Genomic DNA, 20,435 nt, shown 5'->3' with positions numbered 1-20,435 from the left:
GACAAAACCATGCAGAGAAGTCAGTCCTCCTCGCTTCAGCTCCTGGGCCAACTTTTTAAAGTGTTGCCTTAGATTTACCTTCATTCTGGAAAGAGTCCCCTCTCTATGCAGGGAAGCCTAGAGAGCTCCATAGCAGTCAAGCCCAGGGAACTGTTCCTAATACAGTGTTTCAAGAAGCCGCTCTGATTTCATCCCCAAAGGGTTCCTTTCTTGGGCTCCCTCCATCTTCAGAGGCCATCAGGACAGCCTCTGTGGCCTGCTAATGTCTAGCACTTGGATCTATTGACTGGGAGGGCTGTGGGCAGTCACTGACCAGCTGTCTGATCCAGGGCTGGGTACAACAGCTGCCAGCTGGAAAACTGGCTGAGAAAATTCTCCAGCTCATGAATTAGAGCTGGGGTTTCTGCTTGGAACCAGCATGTCTCACTCTCCAGGCAGAAGAGGTGGGGTGTGCCCATCAGTCCTTTGGAAGTGAGGAAGAGGGAAGGGGCTAGCAGCCTGCCATCCCTCAGCAGACCATGAGCTCGAGAGCTGGGCACACCTGCATGTATGAGAAAAATGAGGAGGGACAGGCATATGGGTTCCGATTCTCATGGCCAATGCCAATTGTGTGGTAGTGATGACAGTCGCCACTAATGTTTATCTAGCACTTAGGTGTCACATAATTTTACAAGTACTTTATATGTACTAATCCAATTTTATCCTCACAACAAACCTGTGAGACAGATGCCTTATTATCCTCATCCCACAGATGAGGAGCCCAAATAAGTGACAAAGCTCAGCTGTGACCCCAGAGGTCTTCTGCAGCCTGAGCTCCTACCCCCGACACTACACTGCTTGCAGGGCCTCCTGGGGCTGAGATGAGGAGTCCAGGGACCTGGGCTTGGCTGTAGTGGCAAAGAGCACCATGCCCCAATGGTGAGCCTGCCACGGCTGCGGGATGACGGCAGTGGTAGCTCTTGCACCTGGTCTATACTCCTTAGATAATTCCCCTCAATGAGCTCCCGTAGCTAATTCAATTTCAAGCACACCGAGGTGGCTTGTTCAAAGTCACTGACCCCCATGTGGTAGAGCCAGGATTTGAACTAGGCCTGTCTGACCCAGAACGGCTTATGGGTTCCCAGAAACATGGCTTATTCCCAAGAGCCCCTGGGTAGGAGGCTGGGCACCAAGGGGAGGCAGGAAGGCAGCCATCCCAGGAGCTCTCAGCCTAGGTGGAGGCCTGCAGGGTGCCAGGCTGCCTGGCTTGCGGGCTGTCACCGGTAGCTGGAAGCCTGATGTTGACCACGCAGCAGGACCCATCGCCATGGCAACCACTGCCAAGGCACTTCCTGCTTGGTTGTGTGCTGGGGGCCTGCATGGATACGGGTGGCTGGCTTTCGGGGTGTGGGAGTGGGTAGAGGGAGGTGGTAGGCGAGACTCCATTCGCCCACACTCTTCCCAAACCCCTCCCATAGCCAGGGGTACTGGGAAGAAATTCCAGAAAGAAGCCCTAGGGAGAGCTGAGGAATGGGGAGACAATGCCCACTTGCAGAGGGCAACTGGGCAGAACAAAAGGGGCAGAACAAAAGGGGCAGAACCAAAGGGGCAGACCGCCTGGGGTTTCTGGGCAGTCTGGACACACACACGGGGATGCCCACACACAATGCCTCCGCTTTACCAGCCTGGGCACGTCCACCACTTCTCTGAGTCCTCACGAGGATGAGGGCAAGAACTATTGACCCATTTCACCAACAAGGGAACATGGACACAGCCCTGGGCCAGCAGTCATGATGCCTGAGCTCTGGTCCTCTCTCTGCTTCTCACCTGGTCAACCCCTCCTCCCATGAGCTCCTGTTTCCTGTTCCGTGAATCAGGAGTCCCCACCTTCCTGTTGGACCCTATGCCATGGGAGCCGGGACCTGTGCCCTGCTCGCTGGTTCATTCGTTCATTTGTTCGTTCACCAAACACTTCCTCTGTAGGGGGCCCTGGGCCAAACATAGAGAATACAAAGACAAATTGGGCCTAGAGGGGCCTGGCACACGGGAGGACATTGTCAAAGGTTTGTGGAGGGACAAACAGAGATGGACTTGAGTTCAAATTCTACCTGTGTCCCTCAGGTGCTGTGTGACCCTGAGCAGGGTCTCCCCCTTCCCAAGCCACATCTGTCACTCACCAGGTAGGACAGAGAATTGCCAGTCCCTAAGGTACCCCTGGTTCCAGGAGTCCAGGGCCTAACTCAGCCTGGGATTTGCACACTCAGCTGAGATTCCCAGTGAGGAAGCTCTAGAACCCTGTCAGAATGGAAACACTGTGCTCCTCTGAGCAGGGCCCCTGAAGCACACTGAGAGACAAGCCTCGCAGTTGCTGTCCCCACCACTCCCCTCAAAGAGAGGGGTGCAGAAGCCCTGGGCTGGAGCACAGGCGGCAGGGACAGAGCAGCAGGTGGCCCCAGGCATAGCCTTTCAGACTCCACTCCTTCCTTGGGCTCCAAGGCAGCCTGCCCACATTAGGGCATGCCAGGCCAGGCCTCCTAGTCCCAAGGTGGGCAGGCAGCCAGTCTGGGAGGCAGGGGTGTGTGCAGCCCAGGCAAGTTTTGGCCAATGGGGCTCCAGAGCTGGGCCACTCCTCCCAGGGCCAGTCATAGGGAGAGCAGGGGCCCTGGATGGAGTCAGGGCCTGGGCGGCCAGGCAGGCCGAGCCAAGAGAGCTGCCAGGGTGGCGGGGGCTGAACCACTGCAAGGGTTGGAGGACACCCAGAGGTCGGAGATGTGCCCTCTCAGACAGCAGCTGTGCCAAGTGCTGGCCCCAGGCCCTGGCAGACTTGGCCAGACTTGATAATGCTAGACTAGGCCCCAGCTAGCCACACCATGGGCTCTGTGTCCCTCCTCCTGAGCCAGTCATGTCACAGACCTGCGGGGTCAGGGCAGGAGAGACCCCCTCACCCAATCCCTTCACAGCCTGGGGCACTAAGGCACAGAGGGAAAAGCTGGCCCAGGGCCACCCAGCTGCGGGGGCCAATATAAGCCCCGCTGGGCCACAGCTCCTTCTAGGCAAGTTGACAACAGGCCCACAGACTACTGGGCCCACAGGCTACTGGGGCTGGAAACAGGCCCAAGGCTTCACCTTGGTTTCCTCCCTCTGCCCAGTATCCAAGTCCCAATGATCTGACCTTAAACAGGCCTCTGATCTAAGTCCTTCCAGCCTCCACACAGCACCAGAGGGATCTTTCCAAAAGGCAAATCCAACTCAACAACTACTGCTCACCATGTCTTGCCTTTCGGGGAGCCCTGGTCCTCATAACCCCACCCACCAGGGGACTTTGCTCTGCCCCTTAGGAGCACATAGACCTTTCTAAAGAGCAAGCCTTACCAGGCACTTCCCCTGCTCAAGACTCTTCGATGGCTCCCCACTGCTCTCAGGATCAAGAACCAGCCACCGTAGCTCCTGCCACTCACCCTAGCAGCCACTTTCTCAGCTCCAGACCATATACGTTTCCTTAGAGCAACACTCTCACTCCCGCTGTCTTCCCCCAATATGAAGGTGCCGCTTCCACCTAGAATCCCTTTATCTGCCCCGTCTGCTAGGTGAGCCCTTCCTCATCCTCCGTCTCTCTCCCCCAGGGAGAGTTAGAATGTCCCTGCATCACCATCTCCGTCACGGCACTGACCAAGCCGGGTAGTCACTGTCCTCACAGTTGCCACCCCCATCAGATAGATGCTTCCACGGGACAGGGACACATGCCTGGCCCAGAGTCGGGGCTAAATAAATGCCCATGGAAGAGAGAAAGGAAAAGACCGATGGCCTGAGAGCTGAGACTCACAGTGGGAGGAAGGTCTGAGGTGCAGAGAGGCCACAAGGAACAGCGAAAAGGAGAAACAGAACGGCTGTGGTTCAGGTGATGGGAACGTCAGGGCAAAGGGTGCAGGTGATGGGAACACTGGAGCAAATGAGAGCAGGTGGGAAAATGCTCTACACACCTGGACGGGTGGAGACAGAGGAAGAGGGGCTTGGGGGCCGGGCCAAGACGTCCCCAGAAACCATGGAAGACTCCTGGAGAAGGCATGGCCTAAAGTGATAAGCCAGCTGAGATCACGGTGCCTGCAGACCCCAACTGGAGCAACAGGCCTGGTGCAAAGGAGACCTACCTGCCCTGAAGGGGAGGAGCAAGCCTGGGTGACCTCTGGAGTAGCCCGTCATGACACAGGCTGTGCACAGGCCTTGGGGGTCAGCCTAGCTTGGGTTCAAGTCCAATTCCACAACTAACTTTGATAACCTTGAGCAAGCTGCTCCACCTCTATGGGCCTCGGTTTCCTGTCTATAAAAATGGGATTATTATACTCACTTCCAAGAATCATCATAGGGAGGAAATTAAACAACACCAAGTATATGAAGCTCCTAGCACACATATACCCTGTGGCTAACATGTACTGAGTGCTTACTATTAGCATTATAAAGTGTGTGCTTTCTACAGAAATACAGCTGGGAGGGTCCCAAACATAGTTCAAAGTGGACTGTTTCCACAGTGCTTTCTACCCATGAGCTCACCAGAGCCTCACAGCAACCCTGTGCAGGGCAAGATTACGAGCTTATTTGAGAGGTTCTGTGAGAATTCAAAAAGCCAGTGATTATGGAGCAGGGCTTCAAACCCAGGGTGCAAAACTGCAAAGCCCCTGTTCCTCCCACCGTCCCGCCCCTGCCTCTCACAAGGTACTGGAAGGTGGGCCCCAGGGGCGGGCAGAGAGAAGAGGCCTTGCACCCACTCCAGAGCTGTGGGCCAGGCCCCATGAAAGGCCCCATTGTCTGAACCAGGTCACTCTAAGCAGTGTGAGGGAGCTGACTAAATTCCATGCTCCGTCCCCACAAAGGTGGCCCCAGCCTCCCCCCCCCTCCCCCAGCCTCTCAGAGAAACCAAAGGGCAGGCTCCTGGCGCTTTCCCCACCAGCAAGGCAGGAGTATTTGTCAACATTCCAAAGCTCCTCTTTTGGCCTATTCCCTACCTTCTTCCCAAAAAAGGCTCTGAGGCAGCCTACACACATACCCGGGACACACACAGGATGCACGTGCACTAGGAACCAAAATGCAAACAAATAAATTTAAGGAACCAAATAAGAGAGGAGAGGATTGTTAGGAATCCAGATGCTGCCAAAGAGAGCTGCATTGGCCTTGAGGTTCCCAGCAGACAAGGCAAAAAAGGGTAGTAGTGGGGGGCAGCAAACTCATGGGTAAAAGAGGGAGCATACGTCCTCAAAGCTAGCCCCAGAGCTGGGAGGAAGGATACCAGGGGGCTGTTCCACAGGCTTCTGATTGTCATATAAGATTAGATCATATCTTCATTCTAGAAGACAAATGATGGGCCCAATGTCCTATCAAACATCTTAATTTTCCTTTAGCTACTGAATGTGTTCACGCTTGACATTCTTCAAGATTTGGGAGCTGGAAAGGTAGAGAATTGAACCAATATTTTTATGAAGCATCTCCTATATGTATTCATTTGGTGAACAGTTATTGAACACCTACTAAGTCTCAGGTCCTATGCTAGCAATTCTCATATGTATTACCCTAGCAATTCTTTTTTTTTCAAGATCATAAATTAAATATTTTATTTTTACAAGTAAAAATAAAAATTAAAAAAATAAACATTCCCCTTTGGGCTTCCAAATGGTAGGTGCTTCTTTCACTAATCCCATAATGTGCCTGTTCATTCTCCTTTCTATCACTGATTTTGCATCCGAGGAAAGGAGGCCTGGGTAGAGGTCATAATAAAAAATAAAATAAAATAAACTTTCTCCTCCTAAATCTGAAGCCCTGGTAAGCAACCCAGAATGTGGAGCAGAATCTGAAAATCTTCACTAAGAGGTTATTCAGGTCATGGACTGTCATCTGCCTGTGAATCTGGATTTAGAAAGATGATCTCCTTTCCTGAGAATCTGTGGCAGACAGGAGTTAACCTAAAAGGCTTGAGGCTTATCCACAGTGCTGGCATGGTCAGTCAAGTAGTGTGATGGCTTTTCAGGGGGTGGGGCCTACACTGCCGCAGGTGTCTCGGTTTGTCCAGGAGATGCAGGTCCTTTCACAAGGTTCCCATCAGCAATAAGAGACTGGAGATGCTCCTTCCAACATTGCGTGGAGAGAGCTGTGTCTTGCTGACCCAGACCCTGCCATTGCTATTTAGGGTCACCAGGCTGAGGCTGAGCCAGATTCTTAAAGGGCAGCACAGCCAGGCCGGTGTGTTTGTTCCCCTTGTCACTTTGGCATCTTCCTTGGTATGGGGGTCAGAAAGGAGTCTGCATATGTGACAGCCTCACTCATAGAACTGGTACCATTGACACAGGACTTCTAAGTGTCAAAGGAAGGTGAGAGCTCTCCCTGCACGGGCTGGGTAGGCTGAAGCATCATGACCCCTGGTGCCTGGCTCTTGCAGCCCCGAGAGGGATCCTAAGGAACCAAGGACATGTAGAATGGGAGAAAAGCCAGTACACAGGGTTGTTTGCTACTGAAAAACTTGGAAGGAGGAACAGGACCAGAGCTGCGTGGGGCAGCGCACAGGCGGCTTTGCTCCAGCCTCACAGTCATGTGAGGTCTCTGGCCTGGGCCTGCTGCCAGGAAATTCACGGGACTCGTGTACATTACTGGTGGGAATATAAAATGGTTGCGTCGCCATGAAAAACAGTTTAGCAGTTCTTCAAAAAGTTACACATAGAAATACCATATGACCCAGCAATTCCACTCCTAGTTATATACCCAAAAGAACTAAAACAAGTACAAATACATGCACACACACATTCATAGCAGCACTATTCACAGCAAGCAAAAGGTAGAAACAGCTCAAATATCCATTAATAAATAAATATATGAGCAAATTGTAATATATATGTATGTATATAAATATATATGTGTATCTATATATGTATCTTTATCAAATGCATGGTTATTCAGACATAAATATAAATGAAGTACTGATACATGCTAAAACATAGATGAATTTCAAAAAGATACACTAAGTGAAATATACCAGACACAAAAAGTCACATACTGTAGGTATCCATATTAGCGGATAAATCCATAGAAACAAAAAGCTGATTGGTGGTTGCCAGGGGCTGGGGGCAGAGGCAATGGGGAAAAACTACCTAACGAGCAAGGGATTGTAGTACTTTAGTGTGATGGAAATTTTCGGAGCTAGATAGAGGTGGTGGTTGTACGACACCATGAATGTGCTAAATACCACGGAAGTGGTCACTTTAAAATGGTTACGTTTACATTATGTGAATTTTACTTCAATTAATTAATTTTTTTAATTATTGAGAGAAAACATTTTTGGCAAAAATCAAGTCAGTCTGCTAATTTAAATTAAATAAGATGTTAAATGCCAGCTATATTTTAAGGGGAAAATATGGTGAAAGCAGAAAGCAGAGTGTATAGCCTGATCTCTGGCACATGGTAAGTGATTGTAAAAAGGTGAGTTTTATTATTAGATGTCTGGGCCTTAGTTTCCTCATCTGTCAAATGGGGTATTTAACCAGAGAGTCTCCAAGATTCTTTCCAATCCTGAAAGGGTTTGGCTTATAGGAAGAACTCCTTAACAAGGTCTCTGAGGCCCTTCATGGACCACTCCTGCCCACACCTCCAGTCTCACTCACACTGAAGCCATCCTCACAAAATTAATCAAGCTAAATTGTTAAGTTTTTTTTGTTTTTTTTTTTGTTTTTTTTTGAGACGGAGTCTCGCTCTGTCGCCCAGGCTGGAGTGCAGTGGCGCAATCTCAGCTCACTGCAAGCTCCGCCTCCCGGGTTCACGCCATTCTCCTGCCTCAGCCTCTCCAAGTAGCTGGGACTACAGGCGCCTGCCACCACGCCCGGCTAATTTTTTGTATTTTTTTAGTAGAGACAGGGTTTCACCGTGGTCTCAATCTCCTGACCTCGTGATCCACCCGCCTCGGCCTCCCAAAGTGCTGGGATCACAAGCGTGAGCCACCGCGCCCGGCCTAAGTTTTTAACAAAAGCATAAGCTGTAAGTGAAAGCATAGCTAAGCATTAACCAGCTTGCCCTATAGTCCACTTTCTTATAGCTGCTTATTGCTTAAAAGTCACATAGCCCCTGCCACAAGGTCCTAACTTTTCCAGATAACATCTCTAACATTAAAAAAAACCTCAAGGTTTCTATTTTGAGATATTTACAAAATCCTGCTTTGCTTTTTTTTTTTTTTTTAAGATCTTGCTCTGTCACCTAGGCTGGAGTGCAGTGGTGTGACCTCAGCTCACTGCAGCCTCCACCTCCCAGGCTCCAGTGATCCTCCCACCTCAGCCTCCAGAGTTGCTGAGACCACAAGCACGTGCCACCCAGCTAATTTTTTGTTGCCCAGGCTGGTCTGGAGCTCCTGAGCTCAAGCCATCGGCCCACCTCAGCCTCCCAAAGTGCTGGGATTATAGGCGTGAGCCACTGCACCCGGCCCCAAATCCTGCATTTCAATGGGTCCACTGACACCAGTCAGTCTAAAGCCTCCCTCCAAAGAGGCAACTCAAGACAAGAATTAGTTTCTTCTTCTCCCTGTCCCATGACTCCACCCCTCACTCCTCGGCCAATCAGCAACCCCCAGCTCCTCCACATTCCGTTAAAAACCCCAGTCTGAGAAACTCCCCAGGGAGGTGGATTTGAGGTTTTCTCCCACCTCCTTGTTTTGCTGCCTTTTGATTATGAAACTTTCTCTGCTACAGTTTCCTGCTGTTTTGGTGCATTGCTCCATTACTGCACACACAACAGACATGAACCTTGTGGTCCTGTATAGCACCATGGCGTGACCCAGTCACACTGGCTTTCTTTCAGGTCCTCATGTGCAGCTTGCCATCTCCCAGCACTGGGCCTTTGCCCGTGCCACTCCCTCTGCCTGGAACACTTGTCCTGCTCCGCCATCTCTGTAATGCTCCTTATCCCTCAGCACCCCGGGCACCCGTGTACCTCGCTTCTGCAGTGCTCTCCATTGTGACAAGGTTCAATTAATTGTGGGAGAATTTGATTGACACCAGACCAGAAGATGTACAATGCAGAAACTCTCTCTTTCTACTTCTGGTATCTCCAGGGCCCAGAGGGGACAGAGCCTGGTTTGCTGTGGACCAAATGCATGAGATTTTTTCAGTGCATTCCCAATTCTCCCTAGTGTCACCCCACACAGGCAGGGAGAATGTAGACCTTGAGGTCAGACAAGGTTCTCCACTAGAGGCCCTCCTCCCATCCCTGCCCCCTCACCCCATTCTAGAACTGTGAGTCCAAATGTCACCTGCCTCCCTCCACCCCCAAGGATAAAAATAACCTTTTCTGAAATCTGACACCTACCCTCTGCAGGTCATCTTGAGAATTGCCCCTGTCCCAGAGGTGACCACCAGGGGCCTGGGGGAGTAGGGAGGGCATTTCCTGAATGCTTTCCCATTCACATCTCATTTGACCCATAAGTAAATATGTGAGGTGCTATCACTGGTGAGGTACATAGGGATCCCGCACTCAGAGACATCTCAAGTCCTGCCTAATGTCCCCAGCCAGAGTTTGAGCGCAGCCCTTTCCTCGGCACCATGAGGTGAGTAGGGCTTTGAAGACTGATTACACCTGCTTGGTTGTATGGGTGGAGAAACTGAGCCCCAGGGGGCTCTCTGTCTAAGGTCTTAAGTGAAAGGGCTTAGTTAGGCAGACTTTGGGCAAGTTATTGAGAAGCTGTTTCCTCCTTGGTTAAAGAAGGAGAAGCACTCCCACCTAGCTCCATGAAGAGCTGCATGCGGATGAAAGGTGAGAACCTAAAGGCACCTGGCTAACTGTGCAGTTCTGTGCATATGCGAGGGAGCGGTGTCAAGGAGGCTGGAGAGGACGCAGCAGCTGGGCTGGACTGGGAACTTGTTTTTCCTAAACAACCAGACGCTAGCAGTGTTTGTTCTCACTTTGGGCAACAGAAGTGTGGAAAGAGGGTTTGCTGGTGGACAGTGGGTTCTTGAGACGGGTAGATTGCATTTGAATCCCAGCCCCACCCTCAGTACAGGGAGCGGGGTGGGGATGATGGGGAGGTCTCTGGGCAACTGGCTTCCCCTCTCTCCATTCATTCATTCAACAAGTGAGCACCCCCCACAGACCAGTTTCCTCATCTGTAAAATGGGAATCCCAAGTACTTCGTAGATTGTCGTGAGGTGCAAAGGAGGAAACATATGAACAGCTTCATAAGTTGCCATGGTCCTGCCTTCCTTTTATGTCAGCACTTACTGGGATACTGAGTCAGGCCTGCAGGGAGGGGGGAGTGTGGGCAAGCCTGAGCCGCGCCCTCACAGAGCCAAGGTCTAGATAGGGAGACAGCCACTGAACATGAAGTTCCCTAGGAGATCTGCTACGCCGAGGGGAGCTGGGCTGCAGAGTGTGAGCAGAGTCTGACCCTGTGTGCAGATGGACAGGAACCTGAAGGACAGGGGCCAGGCTGGGTGGGCCGGGGTTCAGCGCCTCCATATTGTTTGGGCGCTGTCCCTGCAGTATACCCAAAACTAACAACCTAACAGGAGCAAGTGTTTCAACCTCTCCGGACTCAGCTTCCTCAGTTTATAAAACTGAAAGTGGTGGGTGTGCAGGTAAGCTTGAGAACAATCATTCTTCCTTGTATATTTAATTAATATGGCCAAGCACTGTACTGAACTTTTTTTTTTTTTTTTTGAGATGGAGTTTCGCTCTTGTTGCCCAGGCTGGAGTGCAATGGCACAATCTTGGGTCACCACAACCTCCACCTCCTGGGTTCAAGCGATTCTCCTGCCACAGCCTCCTGAGTAGCTAGGATTACAGGCATGCGCCATCATGCCCGGCTAATTTTTTGTATTTAGTAGAGATGGGTTTTCACCATGTTCATCAGGCTAGTCTCAAACTCCTGACCTCAGGTAATCCACCTGCCTCGGCCTCCCAAAGTGCTGGGATTACAGGTGTGAGCCACCGCCCAGCCACATTTTTTTTTCTTTTGAGACAGTTTCACTCTGTCACCCAGGCTGGAATGCAGTGGCGTGATCTTGGCTCACTGCAACCTCCACCTCCAGGGTTCGAGCTATTCTCCTGCCTCAGCCTCCCGAGTAGCTGGGATTACGCGTGTGTGCCACCATGCCCGGATACTTTTTGTATTTTTAGTAGAGATGGGGTTTCACCATGTTGAGCAGGGTGATCTCGAACTCCTAGCCTCAAGTGATCCTCCTGCCTTGGCCTCCCAAAGTGCTGGGATTACAGGCGTGAGCCACTGTGCCCAGCCTGTATTGAATATTTTTATGCATTATCTCTTTTAATCATCACACAGCCTTAATACCTGAATGTTGTTATTATTCCCATTTTACAGATGGGGAAACAAAGTCTCAGAAAAGGGAACTTGCACATATACGCACACAAAATCCCACAGCCAGGAAAGGGCAGAGCTGGGACATCAACCCAAGTCTGCTTACCGCAAAAGCTAAGACTGCTCGACCACTTTGTACAACTGCTTCTCTCCCATCTGGCAGGCAGGACAGTTGCTGCTGCATCCCAGGCATCTGTGATATCCAACAGCCCTTCCTCACCCAGACATGCCAGGCCGGGACCCATATCTGGAGCCAGGACTTCCAAGAAGCTCCCCTCCCTGTCTACCCTCATGTCCTCTGCAGGAGGCCGTGATCGTGTCAGTACTCTTTTCCAGCATGGTCCAGGGTCAAGGCACTTTCCAGAACCCTGTCCCACTAGGCCACTGTAGTGAGGAAATTGCAAACTCTCAGTGAGCTGAAAACTGTACTTTATAAATCCTCAGCTCTCAGAGTAGGGGGAAACCTCAGGTTCAGCTAGACAGGCCCCTCTCCGGTGCAGAAATCTCAGCCCACCACACCACTACCTCTGGTGGCTGTCCAGCATGAGCTGGTTTGCCCCAGAAGCAGAGGGCTCACTCCCTTCCAAGGGAGACCCTTCTGCTGAAGAGCAAATCTGCCTGTTCTTCCCTCTGTCCCACCCACTAGCTGCGTCCCTGTGGCTTCCTCCCTTAGGGCTATTTGCCACCTGCCACCCCCTACCTCCAGCAGACCACAAAAAGTGGCCAGAAGCGATTAGAACACGGGCAGTCTGAGTCTGACCCCAAGTATGAATGACCCCCCCTTCCCATGTGACCCCGTGTCAGGGGAGCTGCTTTGACAGCACCCAGTACAGAACTCATGTTCACAGGCAGTCACCCCCATGCCAAAGGCCCTGACAGTGGGGTGGGCCATTCTGGGGCTGTGAAGAACAGACCTGGCTTCTCCCCTCCTCAGACCCCTGCCCTCCCTGCCAGACAGCCAAGGCTGCTGCCTGTGCTGCCTCTGGGTCACCATGGCAACAGGTGGCCAGGCAATGGACCCAGGCCCTACCATCCTGCAAGCAACTCTGTTTACCCTGGAGCTGGGCACAGCAGCTACAGGCATCACAATTCCCCTTCAGGAGAGCAAGAGAGAGAGAATGAGAGAGAGCAGATGGAAGGGAGAAGAAACCAGAGTCAGAGAGAGAGAAAGGAAAGGCGGCAAAGACAGGAGGGAAGGAACAATGCAGAGGTCAGAGCGAGAGAAAAAGAGAGGCTGGCAGGGAACAGAGCAAGTAGAAGAGAGGCGAGCAGGAAGGGAGGAGAGGCTCCAGACCTCCCCCGCTGTGCACCTTCCTGCTGCCTGAGCTGCGCTCCCCTGGCCAAATTCTGGCTGCAGCCAGGACTTCCTGCCCCAGGAAACCAGCAGCCCAGTGGGCCCCTTCAAGGCCCCAGCGGCTGCTCCAGGGTCCTGCGGGCCCTTCCTGCTGGGGGATGATGTCCTCTTCCTCCCCAGAAAGTGGGGCCCCTTCTCCCAGCCCCTCCAGCAACACCTCCCCACTCAGCATCCCCCTCACTCCCCCAAGGCCCCAGATGGTTCCCAGGGCCCTCCTGCCTGCCCAGGCCTGCAATCCTCTGGCTCTGTTCCTTCCCAGCTTACCCAGCTTCCCCTTGCACAACATAACAACATTTTCATTTTCCCAGGAGTGTTCAAGAAAACATTCCCGAGCAGAGCAGAGTGGTGGGAGAGGAGCTGTGATTTTACCCACTGAATGCATGCCCTTATACTGCAGGTGTTGCAGAGCAGGTCTCAGTACAAGGCTTAGCAGAGGAACACTGACCAGTGGGGCTGCTTCTAAGGCCCAAGCTGCCAAATCTGGGCATTAGGAGGTCCAGAGCTGAGCACAACCTAGTCTCTGGCAGAGGCAGCTGAGCTCAGCAGGTGTGCCAGCAACTCTCTACGGCACCATCCACACTCCAGATGCCGCCTTCAGCCTCAAGCTCTCTGGCTGCAAAGTAGCCCTATCAGACCTGTCGCAATTCCACTGCCATCCCCATTATTTTCCTACACTGTCTCAGAGGAATTTGAGCCTACAAGAAGGTTTATTGAAATAATCAGAAGAGTGAAGATAAAGAGAGAAGGTAGAAAAAAAACAGGAAGGCATGGGGGCTGGCAAAGAGGACAGCAAGGCCCAAGGGCTTCAGACTGTCTGGCTAGATAACCCGAAGCCATTTTACTTGCGCCACTCTGAACCTCAATATCCACATCTGTAAAATGGGAATAAGAATATCATAGTTACCCAGCCTGGGTGACAGAGTGAGACCCTGTCTCTTTAAAAAAAAAAAAAGAGAGAGAGAGAGAGAGAGAGAGAGAATATCATAATTGGGATTCAATGAGATTATACATGGAAAGGGCTTAGAACAGGATCTGACTCACAGGAAGGGCCTTCATGTTGTTAAAAAGCCAAGGCAGGCCTGTAATCCCAGCACTTTGGGAGGTCGAGGCAGGCAGATCACTTGAGGCCAGGAGTTTGAGACCAGCCTGGCCAACATGGCGAAACCCCGACTCTACTAAAAATACAAAGAATTAGCCGGGCGTGGTGGCACATGCCTGTAATCCCAGCTACTGGGGAGGCTGAGGCAGGAGAGTCGCTTGAACCTGGGAGGTGGAGGTTGCAGTGAGCCAAGATCTTGCCACTGTACTCCAACCTGGGCAACAGGGCGAGACTCTGTCTCAAAAAAAAAAAAAGGCCAGGCACAGTGGCTCATGCCTGTAATCCCAGCCAGCACTTTGGGTGGCTGAGGCAGGAGAATCGCTTGAACCCAGGAGGTAGAGGTTGTAGTGAGCTGAGATCACTCCACTGCAGTCCAGCCTGGGTGACAGTGAGACTCTGTCTCAAAAAATAAAAAGGGCAAGGTGTTGTAGAAAGACCCAGGAAACCATTCTAGTGAGGAAGGGCCCAAACGGTCCCAAAGGTAAGTGCTGTGACTGGCCAGATGGCCTTTGCAGAGCAGTGGGAGTCAGACGGAGCCTTTCGGCCCTGGGCTATGACAATGGCATCTGCTTTCCCTCCTGGCACTGCCAGTTGAACACATCCTCTCTCTATCAAGACAGAATTCATTGGTTTGTGGTTCATTTCAACCGAGAATCAAGATGTTGAACAGGACAGAGTCTGTGGCACTCCACGAAGCCTCCCACAGACGCCCACATACCGTCTAACCAGACTCCACGACTGCTGGGAAGTCTTTACATTTCGCAGGCCCTCGAGAGGCTCAAGACACCTCATGAGGGAAATGGATTATTGGAATAGAAGGCAACGATCACTAGAAAGCAGCTCGGGTTCACTGAGAACAAGGCATGCTGGGCACACAGGAGCAGGCCACTGGGTTAGGAATGGACATAATTTCCATTTGCATAGACCCAGAACATTGTAAGTGCTCAGTAAAAATGTGTTCAATGGAACCTGGGAGCTGTCTCCAATCGAGTACCACATGTACCCGCTCCATTCAACATGTGATCAAATGGCTTACCTGAAGACACACCTGGTCCTAGATGACCACTTGAAAGGTTGTAACATATAAACTTAAAACCAAGCAGATGAAAATGAAAAAGACTCATTCTATCAACCTGCATTTAAGCTTTTCTGTTGCCATCACTTTTTTAAGTTTATGCATGCTGGGGTGGCTCCAGCTTAATAGTCGTTTACGGGAAAACAGCCTTATTATTTGATATGCCCACACACTCAACAATGACAATTCCTGCTGTAACCAAATGGGCACCCTGTGGCTGCTGAAGGCTTCACCCTGTGGTGAGGGGTTGGGGGGTGAAGGGGGTGCATTTAGGGAAGGAATGACTTGGTGGCAGGGAAGAGACAGCCCAAGACTGGCATTTGGCAGGCAGCATGAGGCCCGGTCCCGTGAAGGGGAAAACAGGGGGAACAAGGAGTGGCTCAGGATGACAACCAGGCCGTCAGAGGGACAGTGAGGGGGCCAGGCTGTGGGTGGCCTGGGTGTCAGGCCTCTGGCTGCAAATCCGAAGGCTGGCTGGATTAGACGACAGAAAGAGGCCTAGTAAAGTGTAAAACCAAGACCTCAAAGGGGTGGACAAGGTTAGGAAGGGGCCGATTCTAGCTGGGAATCAACATAGATCTTTTGAAAAACTCCCACTGCCAGACACAGTGGCTCATGCCTGTAATCCCAGCACTTTGGGAGGCTGAGGCAGGAGGATTGCTTGAAGCCAGGCATTTGAGACCAACTTGGGCAAGAGAGCAAGATCCCATGGCTAAAAAAAAAAAAATTTTTTTTTTTTCCAGACAGAGTCTTGCTCTGTCTATTGCCCAGGCTGGAATGCAGTGGCTCAATCATGGCTCACTGCAGCCTTGAACCTCCGAGGCTCAAGTAATCCTCCCACCTCAGCCTCCCAAGTTGCTGGGACTACAGACGGGTGCCACCATGCCCAGCTAATTTTAATTTTTTATTTTTTGCACAGATGGGTTCTCAACATGTTGCCCAGTCTGGTAAAAGAAAAAGTTTTTAGCCACACCCCAGCTACTCAGAAGGCTGAGGTGGGAGGATCACTTGAGCCAGGAGTTCGAGGTTATGGTGAGCTATGATCACATCACTGCACTCCAGGCTAGGCAGTAGAGTGAGACCCTGTCTTTTAAAAAATAAAATTAATAAATCTAAAAACTCCCAGGAGGTTCAGTCCGCACTGGGCCCCCCAGCCTCGGCCAAAAGATAAAGGTATTGGGGGCTAGGGGCGCGGTGGCTCACGCCTGTAACCCCAGCACTTTCAGAGGCCAAAGTGGGTGGATCACCTGAGGTCAGGAGTTGGAGACCAGTCTGACCAAAATGGAGAAACCCCGTCTCTACTAAAGATACAAAATTAGCCAGGCGTGATGGTGCATGCCTGTAATCCCAACTACTTGGGAGGCTGAGGCAGGAGAATTGCTTGAACCCGGGAGGTGAAGGTTTCAGTAAGCTGAGGTCGCACTATTGCACTCCAGCCTGGGCAACAAGAGCAAAACTTTAAAAAAAAAAAAAAGGTGCTGGGAACACTTTAAACAGACATAGTGTCTTCTCACATGAACACACAATAAACGGAACAAGAAGAGTGAAAAATGCTATGAGAAAGAAAAAACGGGATGTGACAGAGAGAAGGTGGTGGACGGGAAGGGGCTTCTTGAGGCTGTGTAATCAAGGAGGCTTCCTGGCTAGGATCTGAAGGAATGATGAGAAGGAGCAATTGCACAAGACTCTGCAGGGCTGCAGGCAAGAGAACAGAGAGTGCAAAAACCCCAAGGAAGCGTGGGGACCGGCTGTCAGAGGAGGAACAGAGGTGCTGGGAGAGAAGCACGTAAGAAATGCAGAGAGCAGACAGTGCCCCATCCCCTAAGGTCTTGTAGGTCCCAGTGGAGCTTGGATTTTACTCCAAGTGTGAGGGGAAGAACTGGAGGCTGTAGGGCAGGGTGGTGGTCTGCCCTGCATTGTAAGATCACTGCTGCTGTGTGGAGGTGAACTTTAGGATGGAGAGAAGCAGCAGGCAGACTCCTCAGCGGGCCACTGCAGTCAGGGGAGAGGGCTGGCTGCGCAGAGAGGTGGAGCCAGGATGTATTTGGGAGGTAGAGGCAACAGGACTTGCTGAATGACTCCACGTGTGTGAGAAGGGACGGGGTGGTGCCGGTTGGAGCGGGTGGTCGAGGGAAGCGGCAGCTACAGCTGCGGGCACGGTAGAGGGAGGGTTTGCGAGCGGCTAGGGGACTTGGTGGTGGAGATGATGGGAGGCAGTAGGCAGGATAAAAATTAGGAAAAAAAGACCAGGCACAGTGGCTCATGCCTGTAATCCCAGCACTTTGGGAGGCTGAGGCGGGTGGATCATCTTAGGTCTGGAGTCCAAGACCAGCCTGGCCAACATGGTGAAACCCCGTCTCTACTAAAAATACAAAAATTAGCTGGGTGTGGTGGTGGGTGCCTGTAATCCCAGCTACTCCAGAGGCGGAGGCAGGAGAATCGCTTGAACCTGGGAGGCAGAGGTTGCAATGAGCCTAGATCGCGCCATTGCACTCCAGCCTGGGAGACAGAGCGAGACTCCATCTCAAAAAAAAAAAAAAAGGAGAAATGTCAAAATAAATAAATAAGAAAGGAGGATCCAAGCTTAGAATGAGTGACTGGCAGATGGTGGTACTGGTTACTGAGCTGGGGGAGATCAGTGTAGAAGTAAGTAGGGGACAAGAATTTGTGAGATCCTATTAAACATTTAAAGAGAGGAATCAAGGACCTCAGGCCCGGAGCTCACTGCAGAAGAGGCTACACCTGGAGATACTAACCTATATAGGTATTTAAGATCCACAGGATTTTGAGACCTCGTGGTAAATGAAAGAAGGCTGCCAATTTTTGCTACTCCTCCTGTTCAAAGGTAGAGTCTAATCTCCTCCTCTTGAAGCTGAGTCATTTTTAGTGACATTTCAACAGTGACTCTGAGACTAGATCACGACACACCTTACAGCTTCCCCCCAGGCCTCTTAGAACTCTTGCTCTGGTGGAGCCAGCTGCCAGGTAGAAAATCTAACTATCCCAAGACTGTCATACTGAAGAGGCCACACGTGGGTGCTCCAAATGACAGTCCCAGCTAAGCCCAACCTTCCAGCCCTCCCCACTGAGGTGCCAGTGAAGGCATCATGGAGCCCCCAGCTCAGCCCATCCACCGCTAAGTTCCACTAAGCAGCCTCTATCAATGCCACATAGAGCAGAAGAACCACCCAGCCCAGCCCTGCCAGAATTCCTGACCCACAGAATCACAAGATGAAATAAACCAGTTGTTGCTTTAAGCTACTAAGGTTCGGCGTAGTTTGTTACACAGCCACCGTAACTAGAACAGACATCATCCAAGAAGATGGGTTGACAGAGACATTCACACTCGGCTTTTTTTTTTTTTTGAGACAGTCTTGCTCTGTCACCCAGGCTGGAGTGCAGTGGCACAATCTCGGCTCACTGCAATCTCCACCTCCCGGGTTCTAGCGATTCTCCTGCCTCAGCCACCCAAGTAGCTGGGATTATACGAATGCGCCACCATGCCCAGCTAATTTTTATATTTTTAGTAGAGATGGGGTATCACCATGTTGGTCAGGCTGGTCTTGAACTCCTGACTTCAAGTGATCTGCCTGCCTCGGCCTCCCAAAATGCTGGGATTACAGATGTGAGCCACCGTGCCTGGCCTCACACTCAGCTATTTAGAAGTCACGTGGGGAGGAGGAACCTGCAAGGGAGACTGCGACGAAGCAGTCAGTGAGGTGGGAGGACCCCAGGAGAGTCTGGCTCTCCAGAGGGAAGGAGGCCCTGCTGGTGCATGAGCTCTGAGTCAAGGCAGATGGGGAAACAAGCTATCACTGATTTTCAACAGGAAGGAAGGAAGGAAGGAAGGAGGGAAGGAGGGAGGGAGGGAGGGAGGGGGAAGAGAGGAGCCCAGTTAGAGTGAATTAGGGAAAGAATGAGAGGTAATATGGTGGGAACAGAGAAAACTCTTTCCAAAATGTGTGTGGGAAAAGGGAGCAAAGAAACAAGGTAGCAGTTGGAAGGGGCTTTGTTTGCCTAGAGGCTGGGAGGTACTAAAGCTGGTTGGTTCATCTGGTCCTGGGACAGATCCAGTAGGCGAGATCCTACTGAGACAAGAGAACTTTCTACAGGACAGGGGCTGTCGAAGAATTGCCTTTGCAGAAGCTCAAAGATCCCTTTTCAGAAATCTATGACTGCTATTTATCATGTACCTACTGTATGCCAGGTCTCGTTCTTGGGGACCCTTTAATTCTCACTCTGAAGCAGGAATCCTCATTCCTTATTTTACAGATGAGAGGAAGGAAATGGACAGGGAACAAGGAATGGGCTACCCATGCACTCCCGGCCAGTAAAAGGCAAAGGGGAGACTGGACCTGGGTCCTTCTGACTCCAGAGCCTGGCAGGAGTGCAGCAGAGGGGACATCAGCTGGAGGGAGATCAGGTCACCCAACAACTGGAACTTCTGATACACAGCCTGAGACTTTGGACACCTTGTATCAGTTGCCTCCCAGCACTGCTACCTTCTGCGTGATATGAGCCTATAGGAAAAGAGCTCACTGCAGAAGTGGTTTCTGACCTGTGGATCCCACCCAGGTAGTGGGATCTGCGGGGTAAAGAGTATCACTGCCACGACTCCCCATCCAGAAGGCCTGCCTTCCTGTTTGCCCAGCTGAGAACCAGTCTGCACAGACACACCTTCTCCTCACCTTGCTGCCTGGAAGCTCTAATTCAGTCTTCAAAAGCAAGGGGAGGGTGGGGACCAAGTAAATTCAAAGGCCAAGGAGGGCCTGGGGTGGTGTGGGGGAAGACGGTGCTGAGATGCAAGGCTATGCTTTTCCCCTCGGACTCGCTTCAGAGAGGGCCCCTCCCTGGGCCCCAAAGTCACTTAATGCTTGGGCCCCTTCCTCTCCCATGTTCGCCCTGCTCTCAAAGCCTATAGGCACATGTACATCTGATCTCTTAACACTCCTTCTCTGTAAATACCTGCCATGGCATTAAGCTACCCGGCACAAGGCAGGCTCCAGTTGCAGGGACCATTATCACCCCCCACATCCCTATGTTATGAATGAGGAAGCTGAGGCTGGGGAAGAGAGCCAGTCAAGAACCAGCCAGAGTCTTCCGGCTTCAGACCTCCCACTCGTCCCTCCCAACACTCACGGGGCTGTATCCCTGGAGAAGAAAAAGAGGAATTGGGTCTCTCCACACCCTCCCTAAGGGATCAAAAGAAAACTCAGACGCACCTGCTTCAGCTCAGCCCACATGTGGTGCTGGAAACCAGAGGCTGCTGAAAGGAAGTCCCAAGGTCACACCCCTTCCGACCTCTCACCGAGTCCAGGTCTGGGACAGGGCCACACCTGGGCAGGGCCACACCCCAGGGCAGATCACAGCCTATTCTAGAGATCGTAAATAAGACAATGCCAAGGAATGGAGAGACCTGAGATTCCCCACCCCCAGCAAGCAACCTGAACCTGGTCCTCTCTGGGCCACAGCCCGGGTGCTGTTAGCCAAGCGCTGACCTACCAGGCTTCTGAATAACAGACGACGTAAAGCTGCACACAGCTTTCTTTCTTTTTTTCTTTTATTTTTTCTTTTTCTTCTGGAGACAGGGTCT

At 51.5% G+C, this 20,435-nt stretch overlaps 1 protein-coding gene across 1 annotated transcript in view; it reads right to left on the bottom strand.

Annotated features, from left to right (window-relative positions):
• The window catches only part of ACOT11 (acyl-CoA thioesterase 11), a 58,341-nt gene that overhangs the window by 24,053 nt on the left and 13,853 nt on the right, over positions 1-20,435 (bottom strand). The gene's annotated exons all lie outside the window — the stretch shown is intronic.

Source organism: Hylobates moloch, unplaced genomic scaffold (assembly GCF_009828535.3).
Source record: "Hylobates moloch isolate HMO894 unplaced genomic scaffold, HMol_V3 SCAFFOLD_18, whole genome shotgun sequence".
Classification (NCBI taxonomy): domain Eukaryota; kingdom Metazoa; phylum Chordata; class Mammalia; order Primates; family Hylobatidae; genus Hylobates; species Hylobates moloch.
Note: the sequence above shows the minus strand (reverse complement) of the source record. Positions and strands in the feature narration are given on the sequence as shown.